At 39.5% G+C, this 14,130-nt stretch overlaps 1 protein-coding gene across 1 annotated transcript in view; it reads left to right on the plus strand.

Moving 5' to 3' along the window:
* Positions 1-14,130, plus strand: part of PAPPA2 (pappalysin 2) — a 350,680-nt gene that overhangs the window by 81,421 nt on the left and 255,129 nt on the right. The window lies entirely within an intron of this gene.

A 14,130-nucleotide genomic window follows, 5' to 3' on the forward strand; every position in this document is an offset into this window, starting at 1 on the left:
CACACACACACACACACACACACACACACACACACACACACACACTGTGAAGCTGCTGCTATCGGCAGAGAGAGGGATCATTCGCAGACACTTTGAGACCTCATAGCTATCCTAGGACATAGCCATTTAGACACTGGAATATCTAGCTGAGGGACAATTCATTCAATGAAAGTGTATCCTAAAAACTATCAAAAAGACGCGTATGTTCCTAGAAGACTTTTCCTCTTTTGGTAAAGATGTAGCTCTTGGGTACAGATTTCCCACATTAACTTTGAAGGTACCATATGACTCTGAGATGGTCAGATTTCTTTATAATGTTCAAGTCAATGAGAAAATGCTGAGACTCGGTGTATACTCTCAGAGAGATGGAGTACAAAAAGCAAAATAAATTCTGATTTTCACTTTAAACTCACATAGGTTCTCTGAAGATAGTCAGTACTCCATTTCCCCCTTCCACGTTTTACTCATAAATCCTATCGTTATACATCGGACACCAGAGGTACGCTGTGCTGTCAGGGCAGAGAAGTCAGAGGAGAGGTGAATGATTCCACCAGGGGGAATTCAGCGAGAGGGTAGTGGGTTAGAAACCAGCCGAGTAGTTCATAAGGAGAGACGACAGCAGCCAACAGGAAAGCCCTAGCCAGAGGGAGTTGCTGAAAGACCAGGGGAAGGCATTATTAACATTTATACAGGAGAAAATGCTGCTTCATGCATTTGTGAAGAACTCAGCTATCCTTCTGAGATTTAGGACATCTGGTAAGTCGTTCATCTAATATCTACTTGGAGTCTTCTGAGATGCCCTTGGAGGGTTTCGTTGCTTTTATTTAATTTTTATCCAGTTAACATTCATTGTAATGGGAGATGACAAGCCTAACATCAGGAAAGATATAAGGAGCTCACTGAGACACCCAGATGAGGTCTTGGGTGCAGTAATGGAGAAGGAGGGCCATGCTTCCTGTGGGACAAAGCTACTGCCCTCATTGCCATCACCACTGGTGCACTGGCACCCCAGTCCAATGTCTGGAATAATTGATACCCGGGTTAGCTTTGGTCCATACTTCTCAATCCAATTTGCATTTCCAAGTCATTTAACACACCAGGTATTATATTAAACAAGAACCTGAAAAACAAAAAGAGAAAAGAAGGCAATGGCACTTATTTTTGACAAAGCCAATTTTGTGTGAGTAAAGATTATGATTCTATTTAAATCCACAGAAAAGACCAATGGGTGGCAGCTGTTTTGTCCCTGGCACAGGAGACTCCCACATGGCACCTGCTTTGTAGTGGGGAGTGGAGCAGGATCAATTGCTTGTCTGTTGTAGTAACTTCCCGTAGTAAATACAACACAAACTCATGCCAGGAAACATCATTGCATGTGCGCGCTCTCTCTCTCTTTCCTTTAGAAATTGCAATTAAGACTTGCTTCCTGACCCTTTAGAGGAGTCTTGGGCCAGAGCTGTTATTCACGTCTATGATCACTTGACAGCTCCTTCCTGGTGTGGCTTATTGATCTATTATATTTAAGTTAAAAATACCACCCTAAAGTTTTCTTTGAACATCTGGAGGTGCAGTAGAGTTAAGGTCTTGCAGGAAATGATTCACAAGGTTATTAGTCCCAGCACCCTGCTAGGGGTGGCTGTGCCCAGAGTCCAGGATATTTCATTAGTTACATTCATAGTCCTTCTGAAACACTGGGACGATTTTTACATCCCTTTACACCGCCAGATTCTTGAGGGAAGAAGAATGCACCAATTTACTTTTGCACTGCTATAAATGAAGACAATGACTATTAAGCTCCGATTCTGTGCCAGGGCTGAAGTAATTATTTTACATGTACTGTATCATTTAATTGCCATTTTCAGAGATGGGTATAATCTTCATTTGATAAATGAAAACTCCTGAATCTCTCAGGTTTGCTTTGTACTAATCTAGCTTCAAGAATGTGACCTCTCTCTCTGATGTTAAATTGATGCTGACTTATAAAACCCTGTCGAATGGAGTAGCACTCTGCGTAAATCTTTGTGGAAGCAGTCTGACTCTTGCTTATCCCACAGAGCAGCTGATGGGTTCAAACCGCCGATCTTGTAGTTAAAAGCGGAGTACTTAACCTCTGCAACACCTAAGCTCCTGGAGGACAGGGTAGGGATTCGATACGTCGTGTTTACTAAACATATGGGAACTGTGATCTAAAGGAATCAAAAGGTGATCTCGAAATGTTTCATGGCCCCCCAGAATCAGCACCAATGACCCAGGAGTGTTCTTAAACCCCAAACAAAACTCACTGCCATCAAATGCATTCTGAGTCACAGGGACCCTATAGAACAGAATAGAACTTCCGCTGCGGACTTCCTGAGATTGTAACTTTTCCCAGCAGTAGACAACTTCCTCTTTCTCCTGCAGAATGGTTGATGGTTTCGAACTACACCACCAGGGCTCCCAGGACTGTCCGAAGAGGCTACTTATTCAACCCTCCTTGCTTTCATTGCGTGTCAGTGCATCTTGAAGCAAGAGCTATTACTAACAAACTCGGTGACCATGATGCAGGAAGAATGCAGGGGCTCTTCTGAGGTCAAGGTTTTGACATTTAGCCCAGGTGAGGTACAGTGAGTTGATGAAACACGACAGTGGATTATCCACATCAATAAAATGGGACTTCCAAAGTGCCCTGACTTTCATCAGCTCCAGGTATGCCCCTTTAATTGTGAAAGAAGTAAGATAGGTAAAACAAAACAAAACAAAACAAAAAGAGAGGGGATGGTTATTCACCAAACAGATTGCTTAAAATTATTTTTCCTCATTATTATCAGCCACTCTCTATTGGGCTCCATAACTTCCATTTTGCTTCCCACTCTCTGGCTTAACAATTTTCTCCTTCTCATTCTGTTCTGAACAGAGTCTTCTTGGCTAGTGGAGTCAGTGTGTCTGTAATTCGGAGAGGTGAACAGGTCCGTGTGTCTCTCTGATGATTCACTATTGGCCATGTGGATCACTGGGCAGTAAAGAGGTTCTGGCAGCCAGAGGGCCCTTGAAATGAATAGTGTAAACTCCAGCAATGCCAGGAAGAGTGAGAGCCAACATTCACTACGGTTGGGCCAAAAAAACAGCCAGTCCTCATTTCACCTGGGACTGTCCTGTTGAAGACCTCCCTCTCTGAGTAACTGGTTTTTCTACTGGGTGCATGATTGAGTGCGGTCCTGATGCCCAGGGATGTGGAATTGAGCGTGTGGTGCTCTGGAGAAATTTCCCAAAGTGTTAGGTTGTTGTTGTGCCCCAGTTGTTAAAATACTTTTATTGGCATATAAGATATATAGTTTAATCAATATATTAAAAAGAGTTGTGCAATCATCACCACAATTTCAGAACAATTTCTTCTCATATTCATTAGCTCTCCATTTCCCCCCATCCTCCCCTGCCATGACTATGCAATCATTAATCCAGTTACTAACTCTATAGATTTACTCATCCTGGATTTCATATATAGAAAGTCATACAAAACACAAACAGGAAGGGGGTGGTGGTGGTGGGGGGAGACCCAACAAAGTGGCAAAACCAAACAGAGAAAACCTGAATAGAAACAAAAGCAAAAAACAGTAAAAACCAAACAACTTTAAAATGGGTCAAAAGGGAGCTCAAATGATGCTCTCTGTCTTGCAGTAAGGCTGTTTATGTCTCTCCACTATGGTCAGATGGGATTTACTGGAGGTTTAATCCATATGGGGACTCTGAAAATGGATTTGGACTTTCCACTGTCACCCACAGCCCTCTGTGAACCAAGTGTTCAGAATTTAAGTTCTGACATTGCTCCCTCCTTTGGATCCGCATCATATTATTTACAATCCTTGGATCACACAGGCTGGGGTGCTTCTTCAATGTGGGCTTAGTTAATGCCTCACTTAGATGGCTGCTTGTTTTAAGACAAGCGTTTAAGACTCCAGGCACTATTCTTTCTGATAGCTGGGCACCATCTAGTTTATTTGCCACACTTTGCTATAGCATCTATGTCTTCCTGAGGACGATTAATGAATAGTGTTGTATCATAAGAACTAGTTGTCTTTAGATTTAAGCTATAATTAAGTGCAATCCCCAAATCCATTCATATGTCTTTGGTTCACTTTAGAGACATCATTATCACTCAATGATAGAGAAGATTATAAATCATCCCCATGGGCATAAGATAATTCCATGGAGAATGTCATTAGTTTAGCCAACAGTATAGAATTTAAAATGCTATTGAGAAAAGAAAATTATAGGCTGCCTTTTCTGACTGCAACACATGAATTGGATGACTTGTACAGAGAAAACACTTAAGTGACTGGACACTATTTACACCAATAATAGAGTTAGTGATCCAACCACAGAGTTCATGATAGGGCAAAGCTTTGGATGACATTCATTCACAGGGGCAGAACCATGCCCCCAGAAATGCAAGTCACGAGAAGGCAAGGAGAACATTAAAATACAAGATGATCTAGGCACGATTCAGTGGTCAACCCCGAAAGTCAGAGATCTGAACTGAAGTCTAACAACACACAAGCCATTCCATAACCTTGGGAAAGCAGTCATACGCTTCTTCTCGCAGGAGGGCATTTCAGTCCTAAGCCCATTGAAGTATATCAGTTCCTTAAATCCGTTACAGGTGAGTATGTGGTAAAACCCGATTCACTCAGTAGGGTTTCCACATTGATTGCTTCTTGTGTGGCCTATGAAGGATACAGGTTCTAAAGTCCCCCTATCGTGAGAAACAGACACCTGAGATGAGGTTTCCTTCATCAAAGTGCTTTTTAAGATGTACCTATATGTCAAGGAGTCCAGGAAGAAAAGGAATGTTTGGAAGCTGATTGTGGTGCAGTTGTACAATTCTGCTTGACGCGATTGAACTATCAAATGATATGATATATGTATTAACTCCCAATTAATAATAATTTTTAAAAGATATATGGTTTATAGATCCTGGGAAATCCTTCTATCTCATTGTTTGGGAAACTGGATTAGAAGATTGCCTGGATTGGATTACTGGTTTAGAAAATGACCTGAAAGCTGATGTCTGCCTTCTTTTTGGTGTTTATCCTTGAAATTGTGGAGTTATGCAGCATTTGTCCTTGTGTGATTGACTAACATCACTTAGCACAATGGTTTCCAGGTCCATTCATGTCATGAGGTGTTTCATGGTTCCGTAGCTGTTTTTCAGGGATACATAGTGTTCCATGTGGGTATGTACCATAGTTTCTTTATCCGTTCTTCTACTGAAGGGCAAAAGGGCTGTTCTCAGCTTCTTCCTATCGGTAACTGTGCTGCAACAAATGTTGGAGAGTGTGTTAGTTTGGGTTGACTAAAGAAACAACTTCATAGACACTCATATGTGTATATGAATTATTGAGAAAATATCCCAGCCCTGTCCAGATCACAAGTCTGATATTCAACCATATGTCTAGTACCAATCTATCAATTCCTCATCAGACTCACGAAACACATGCAATGATGCTGAATGCAGGAAGATCAAAGGCCAGTGGGTTGAAAGTCTTGTGGATCCAGTGGCATTGTAATCATCTCAGTGCTGGCTTGGGTCTCCCTGTGGCTCCTCTAGTTCCAGGACTCTAGCATAGCTCCATGTGTCATGTCATCAGAAATACGAAGCAGAGAGAGTGTATCTGGCCTCCAGTGAGCTATTTATCTACTTTTGCCTCCAAATGAGGCTATCAAGCTGCGACCTGATTGACAGGCTAGACTCCACCCCTTTGCAAGTTGACAGGAGATTATGTGACTAGCACAGAGAACATACATTTGTTCATATTCTGTTTCTTACTTCTTTGGGGTATATACCCAGCAAAGGTATTGCTGGGTTGTATGGGATTTCTATTCTCAATTGCTTTAGGTAGCACTACATTGTTTTCCACAACAATTGTACCTATTTACAGGCACACCAAAAGTATATGAGTTTCAATCTTTCTGCATCCTCTCCATTTGTTATTCTGTTGTTTTTTTTAAAAAATTGGGCTACTGTTGTGGATGTAAGGTGATATCTCATCATTGTTTTGATTTGCATCTCGCAAGTTACTAATAATGTGAGGATTTCCTTATGTGTTTGTTAACCATTTTGAGTGTTATACCTTGTGAATTGTCTGTTCATGTCCTTGGTCCATCTTTGAAATGGATTATTAAAAGTTCTTTCTTATTGAGGTTTCACAGAGTTCGATAGATTTCAATGATTAGTCCCTTGTCCCGTGTGTCATTGCAAAAGATTTTTTCTCCCCAATTTGTTAGCTCTCACTTTACTCCTTTGGTGTAACTTTTTGATGTGCATACATGTCTTGTTTTTCATAAGTCCTGGTAATCTATTTTGTCTTCCACTGTGTCTGCTATCATTTAGGTCTCTGATTTATCTTGAGTTTATTTTTTGTCCATGGGACAAGGCATGGGTCTCGTCTCATTCTTCTGCAGATGGAAATCCAATCTTGCCAGCACAATTTGTTGAAGAGGGTATCCTGTTCCCCTTTAATACATTTCGTTCCTTTCCCAAGAAACCAGTTGCCTGTAAGTGGATGATTTTATTTCTGGGTCTTCTATCTTGTGTCATTGGTCCGTGTATCTATTATTGTAGCAGTCCCAGGCTGTTTTGACCGCTGTGGTTGTGTAGTAGGTTTTGAAGTCAGATAGTGCAAGGTCTCCTCTTTCATTGTTCTTTTTGAGGCGTTCTTTGCTTATCCTGGGCCTCTTCCCTCTCCCTATGAAGTTAATAATTAGTTTTTCCATTTCTTTAAAGAATGAAGTTGAGATTTGGATGAGAATTGTGTTGTATTTTTAGATTGCTTTAGACAGTATTGACATTTTCACAATAAGGTTTTCCTGTTCATGAGCATAATATATTCTTCCATTTGTGTAGGTCTCTTTTGGTTTCTTGTAATAATATTCATAGTTGTTTTTGTACAGGATTTTTGTTTCTTTGGTTATGTTTATTCCCAAGTACTTCATATTATATGTGGCTTCTTGTAAATGATCTTGTTTTCCTTGGGGTCTTTTTCGGAGCTCTTTACTGGTATGTAGGAATCTAATTGATTTCTGTTTGTTAATATTCTATCCTGCTATGCTACCAGATTCCTCAGGTTTCCAACAGTCTGTGGAGTCCTTGGAGTTCTGTTTATATCAGACCATATCATCTGCAAATAGTGAGTTTCACTTTTCTTTGTCTGTTTCCACTAACTTGATCCGTGTTTGTTGTCCAGTGGCTCTGGGTAAGATTTCCAGCATGGCGTTGAATTTCCAGCATGGTGAGAGCAGCATCTCTCCCTCGTTTTCATTTTCAGAGGAAATGTTTGCAGTTGGTCCTCATTGAGTGTGCTGCTGGCTGTTGGATTTTCCCTTCTATTACATTGAGGAATTTCCCTTCTATTCCTATTTTATGTAGTGCTGTTATCAGAAATGGGAGTTGGACACTGTATTATGCTTTTTCTCCATAGATTGATATGATCATGTCATTCACATTCTTTGTCTTGTTTATGTGGTGGGTTACACTGATTTTTTTTTAATGTTGAATCATCCTTGAATCCCTGGTTTGAAGCTCACTTGGTCATATTGAATAATTTTTTTGATATGTTCTTGGATTCTATTAGCCAAAAATTTGTTGAGAATTTTTGTGTTTATGTTCCTGAGGGATATTGGGCTATAATTTTCAGTCTTTGTGGGATCTTTCCATGTATGGGTATCAGGATTAAGTGTGGTTCATAGGGTGAATTTGGGAGTTATCTTTCGCTTTCTGTATTATGGAATATTTGTGTAGAATTTATGGCAGATTTTCACAAAATACTTGGTTTCACACTCCTGCATGAAACCATCTGGTCCTGGGTGCATCTTATTTGGAAGTTTCTTGATAACCATCTCTATTTCTTCTTTGTTATAGATCTGTTGAGGTTTGTCGACATCCGTCTGCATTAATATGGGTAGACAGTGCATTTCTAGGTATTTTTATATTTCTTCTAGATCAGCAAACTTGGATCTCTTGTGTTATCACCTTTTTAACCCCTAGTTCTAGATATTTGCATCTTGTCTTTCTTTTTCTTTAAATTTGTCAATAGTTTGTCAAGTTTGTTAATATCCAGAGAGCCAACTTCTTGTCTTGTTGATTTTTTCCCATTATTTTCTGTTTTCCACTTTATTCCTTTCTTAGCTAATCATTATTATTTATTTTCTCCTGTTTTGGAGTGTTTATGTTGTTGGCCTTATTTTAGTTGCTGAAGATGTTGTGTTTGGTGTCTATTTGGATTTCTGTTCTTTTAATATATTGATGTCTCTAAATTGCCCTCTGATAACTGCATTTGTTGTGTCCCAACGGTTTTGGGATATTGTATTATTTGTTTTGAGGAATTTCTTAATTTTCCTTATTTTTTTACTATTACCCTGTCATTTTCATTTAGTACGTTGCTCACTCTCCATGGCTTTTTCTTTATGTTCCTATTCTTTCTACTTTTGAAATGTCCAGTTTTATAGCCTGGTCAGCTGAGAAAATGGATTGTTAGATCTTGATGCTTTTTAATTTGTTGAGGCTTGCTTTGTGGCCTAAAATTAATTTATTCTAACGTATGTACTGGGTGCCCTGGAGAGAATGAACTGTGTTGTTGTTGGGATGGAGTGTTCTATCTATGTCTAGGGGGTCCAGCTGGTTGACTGTGTAGTTTAACTCTTCTGTTTCTTTATTAATTCCCCCCACCGCGGACCAATGATCTGTCTGTCCTTAAGAGTGTTGACGTCTCCCACTATTATTTTCAAACTGTTTATTTCGTGAGAATTTGACTCTTGTGTTTTGAAAGTCCTTCGGTGCATTTATGTTTATTAAGGTTGTATGTTCTTGATGTACGGTTTAGTAGGCAGTCGCTATTCTAGTTTCTCATTATGCTATTTGCCTTGAAGTATATTTTATCAGTAATTAATACTGCCACTCTTGCCTTTTTATCTTTGCTATTGGCTTGATAGATGCTTCACCATTCTTGTAGGTAGCATATAGAGAGATATTGTTTTCTAATCTAATCTGCTACTTTTTGTCTTTGGTGTATTTAATCCATGGACATTCGCTGTCATTATTGATATATGCAAATTTGCTCTTGTCATTTTGCCGTGCTTGTGTTTGTTTTCTTTTCCTCTCTCTCTTTTTTGGTGTGTGATTTTATTGGTGCCTGTGTTCTGCCTCTATTTCTGTGTTGTTTTGAGCCTGCAATCAGTGTCTTCGTATCCTAGTGGTGTTGTTCGATGTGATGCTGTCAGGTTTGTGTGCTCTTGTTGATCTCTGTCCACAGTGATTTGGTAAGATTTTTGGTAATCCTGGTCTTGTTCTTTACAGGTTGTTTTTCCTTGCCTGGAAATACCTTTAGTTCTCCCTTGTACTGGATGGATTATTTTGCTGGATATAAGATTTTTACTTGGCAGGTTTTCTCTCTCAGAATTTTACATAAATCCCTCCTTGTCTTCTTGCTGCCACAGTTTCTATAGTGAAGTCCGTGCTTCTTATCCTTATCAGTTTTCCTTTGTACTTGGTTGTTCTTTTGTCTCTAGGATTTTTCCCTCCGCATTCTTTATTTTTTCCATGAAACAGGAGAACCTGACTATGATATTAAGTGAAGTTTTTCTTCTGAGATTCTTCCTCTTTAGTGTTATCTTAGCTTCTTCAAAAGTTACTTCTCCTTTGTGATGTGTGGAAATTTTATCTCTCATGATTTCTTGGACTATTTTTTTTTTGTAGATTTTTTTTCCTAAATTACAAAGTTTTGGTTTGTTTTTTTTTAACCCAAGGGACGAAGTCTCTGTAGATTTTTTATTTCTCACTCTGGATCCCAATGTAGATTGTGTCTCTTGATAGTCGTCCTTATAATTATCAGGCTTTCTTCGGATTCCTTCACTTTTTTTGTTAATGTTTATCTCATCAGTTTTAGTTAGAGTGGTTGTCTTCAAGCTTACTGATTCAATTCTTTTCTCCCATTCTATTCCTCATATCTATTTCTATATTACTTAATTCTGCGATCTCATTGTTTATCTTCTGAAATTCCTTTTGGTTTAAGGATTTTAGTTTTCCATTCCCTTCCCTTCTCCCCACCCTCCGTTCTTCTCATGGGTGTTCCCCACATTTCCTGATGGGACCTAAATATCATTTTCTGAATTCTGTTTCTTGTAGTCCTAAGGCCTCTTTTTCAGAGTACTCCATTAGTTTTTGGTTATTTGTGTTTGTTTTTCTTGATCGGATTTACTGTGGTTGACTGCTGATTCTTCAACATCATGCTGCAGCTATTAGAAGCGTGTGAGCTGCTCACCAGAAGAAAAGGATTTATGTATCCGTCTGTTTATAAGAACTATTATTAAAGAAGAAATGAGAGAGAGAGAATAAAGAGAGGAACGAGAAAGGGAGAAGGAAAGTTCTCTGAAAAGTAGCACCTGGCAGGTAGAAGGGGACGAAGTGTGGCTGTGCAGGAAGCAGAGGCAAAAGGGACGACAGATGAGTGAGGTGTGGCTGGGGTGTGGGTGTTGGAGTTCTGTTGCAGTGTGAATGTGGGTGAGTTTATAATACACTCAAGGGAAAAAATTGAAAAGGACAAATGCCCTTTATTGGGTGGATGTGTCCAAATCTTCAAGTCTTCTTGTTTAACAAGCCCCTGGGGAGTTTGTTTTATCGAGAGAGGTGTTGCACTGGAAGGAGTGGGGGAGAACTAGAATAAAATAATAAGACTATTACAATAGTACAACAACTGAAGTATTACAATGGTACCAAAGTATAAAAATGGAAATAAAAATGACATAAAAATAAAACCACCTTATGGATGGGGATTTCTGCTTCTTCTGTATTGTTATTGACTATTTGTGTGCTGTGGGGGGAGGAGGAGCCCATTGCTGATGAGGGCACCAGAGAAGGAAGCAGAAAATAAAGAGGAAGAAAAAAAATCAATGTGAACAATGGAGCTTGGGTATGGAGAATGTCTGCAGCACCCTGCCCATATTGTCTGTTATCTAAGGAGGGGCCCTGGAGGCTGAGATTTGGCCGTCTGTCTTGACAGATAAAATGATCTAGGCAGGGGAGGAGTGTGCTGATGGTCAATGGCAAAGGGGGATCTGTCCATTGGCGTTGCTGCTTTCCCACTTTAAGAAGCTTTGGCCTACTTAGGTTTTGAGCTCTTTTCTTGCTGCCAATAAGCAAAGGATATCCATCCCATTGGACCTGATGCCAGGGGCGTAAGTGGAGAGCAAATGTTTTGAGGGCAATGAATGTACAAATGTGCTTTACACAATTGATGTATATATGGATTGTGGTAAGAGTTGTATGAGCCCCTAATAAAACGATTAAAAATAAATAAAACAATAATAAAATCAAGTAATAAAGTTTTCAATAGAGATGCCTGCCGAGAAGCAGAGATGAAAGAATAGGGATGGAGTTGAAAGTGGGGGTACATTTAATCTGAATCACAATGTAAAGTCTGTCAGCTGATAGATGTGATATTTCAGCAAAGGGGAATGGCTCTTTCAAGGTATAAAGATGAGTAGAGTCCCACCTTGTTAGGGCAGACACGACTAGGTTCAATGGAACTAAATTGGCGAATCTCAGCAACAGCCAATCCAGCCAGGGGAGAATAGAAGGACACTGAGCCTTTTGAAGTTTTCCCTCCACACAGTGCAGGCCTCTTAGGTCCCGATACTGGGATATCTCAAACTTAAGTAGAGCCACAGTAAGTAAGCAACGAAGAAGAAGCAGGATCTCAAGGCCAAGGTTAGCAAGAGAAACTGGCCAGTGGACTGGATCACTATCACAGTCAGAAAAAGCTCTGACCTCTTGGAGAGTGGACAGTAAGATCAATTCCGTACTCCACTAAGGGGTGAGTCCTGAGGCTCCTGATAGAACTCCATCCTGTACTTAGAGTTCGCTTGAACATTGGAGAGTGATTTAGCAGGAACAGAGCGTCTGAACCTCCACCTCAGAAGAATGAGGAAGGTACACAGGGGTTGTCCTGGTGGAGTGTTGGGAAGATATTCTCCATTAGAAAAAGCCCTGGTGAAATAATGCTGAAAGGAATTGGCTGTTAAGTGCTTGTGTTCAAACTGATCCGTCACTTCTGTTTCCATAGCAGTTGCAGTCTGAGGGGCTGTTCTTCTAAGCCCTCCACCGTTTCTGTGAGTTGTGTTTGCTTTTCTTTGTCAACTCGACTCGATGACAATGGGTTTGGACTTTTATTGGTCCCCACTAGACAGTGCACTCTCTTCCAAAGTAGAATTCAGGTCTTACTCATCTATGTTTGTCTCTCTAGCACCTAATTCTGTGGCAGATATGTAACAGATTTTTAGTATAAATTTGTTGAAGCAAGAAATTAAAGAATTAGTGAATATAGTCCTCTGTGAAACATGCCTCTTTTTACACAAAACCTTCTTTCAATTCATTAAGAATACTAGATCAATACATTATTAATAACCCATAATTGCTTTCATGAGCCTTTTTCTCATTTTCTCATCTCAGTGTTGATCCAACCTGAAAATTATCATAGATCAGATTCATTAACTTTACAGTTACTGTGAATTTATTCTTTTGTGTGAGAAATATCATACATACAGAAGAGTATAAAATACAGTTTCATCTGAAATGCAGTTTAAACAATAACTACAAAGTTATTAGGTATAACCTACATTGAGATATAGAGCCTCACATTTACCTTAGAAGCTTCCTATATGTAACTTTCTTACTCCTCTCTTCCTCATAACTTCTTACTCCTCTTTTTGATATTTGTGACAATGATTCCTTTATTTGATTTTATAGCTTTATTATCATAACGCTTGCTTGTTTTGTACATATATAAATAGAATCTTTCTCAGTGCCATTGTGTGTCATTTTACATCCTGCACTGAACATCATCATTAGAAGATTATGTCAATCTAATTGAGATTTTCTTTTTAACATTTCTATTGCTAAGATAAATGGAGCATATATTTACCGTCTACATTTGGGGTGGAAATTTCTGAATGAGCTACCAAATATTCCTATGCCCATCTTTAAGAAAAGCCAAACTGCCAAAACAAACACTGTGGATGGTTGTTTACTTTCCCAAAGTATTTACCATATTCCTACCCCAGCCCATTCTAGTCAGGTCAATTTCAGCTCCTAGTGACCTATGTACAACAGAAAGAGACCTCTCCCAGGCCTGAGACACCCTCACAACTGCGCTCCTTGAGCCAGGTGTTTCAGTACACTGAGCCAACCCATCTCAGCCAGTCTTCTCTGTTTCCATTGGCCCTCTGCTTTACCCATTACTTGTCCAGGGACTTGTCTCTCTTGACAATATGCCCAGAATACAAAGTTTCACCATCTTTGCTTCTAAGGAGCAGTCTGACTGTATTTTCTCCAAGACAGATTTGTTTGTTCTTGTGATAGTCCATGGTGCTTTCAATATTCTTCATCAACATCATAATTCACACACACCAGTTCTTCTCTGCTTCTCCTCACTCACTGTCAATGTTCACATGAAAATCAGGTGATTGAAAATACCATGGTTTGGGGGGACACACTTTAGTCCTCAAAGTGACATCTTTGTTTTATAATACTTTACAGAGATCTTGTACAGCATGTTTGTCCAATACCATATATCGTTTGATTGCTTCACTGCTGTTTCCATGAGCATTGATTGTGTGTTCAAGTAAAATGAAATCTTTGACAACTTCAGTGTTTCTCCATTTATCATGTTGCTGGGAAATCCTGTAGAGCTGAACTGAATTGCCCCATCAGGTTTCCAATGCTGTAAATCTTTATGTAAAGTGACTGCCTCAATTTTCTCCCTTAGAACAGCTCTGAGTTCAAAATACCAACCACAGCACTTAATGCCTTGCATCATTTACCATGGCAGCCATTTAAAATGTGATTAAGTAAAGAAATAATGTAAACATTTAGCACTCGGAAACTACCTTCAATAAAAATTCAACCTGAACTGACTTGATGTGAAGATTAAAGGTTGAGTGTATTTAAGAGATGGAGGGAAAGTGTGTGTAATGAACACCAGTTTTAGGGAAGACAGCCGGCAACTTCACATTCAGATGTGCAGGGTGAGGTGAAATCTCTTTATACCCCTGAGCCAATAAGCCTTTTTTGGCTCTAGAATTATGTGCTTATATAGCTGGAAG

The sequence above is a fragment of the Echinops telfairi genome, unplaced genomic scaffold (genome assembly GCF_000313985.2).
Source record: "Echinops telfairi isolate 266 unplaced genomic scaffold, ASM31398v2 ScPeMD7_7424;HRSCAF=8462, whole genome shotgun sequence".
Lineage (NCBI taxonomy): Eukaryota > Metazoa > Chordata > Mammalia > Afrosoricida > Tenrecidae > Echinops > Echinops telfairi.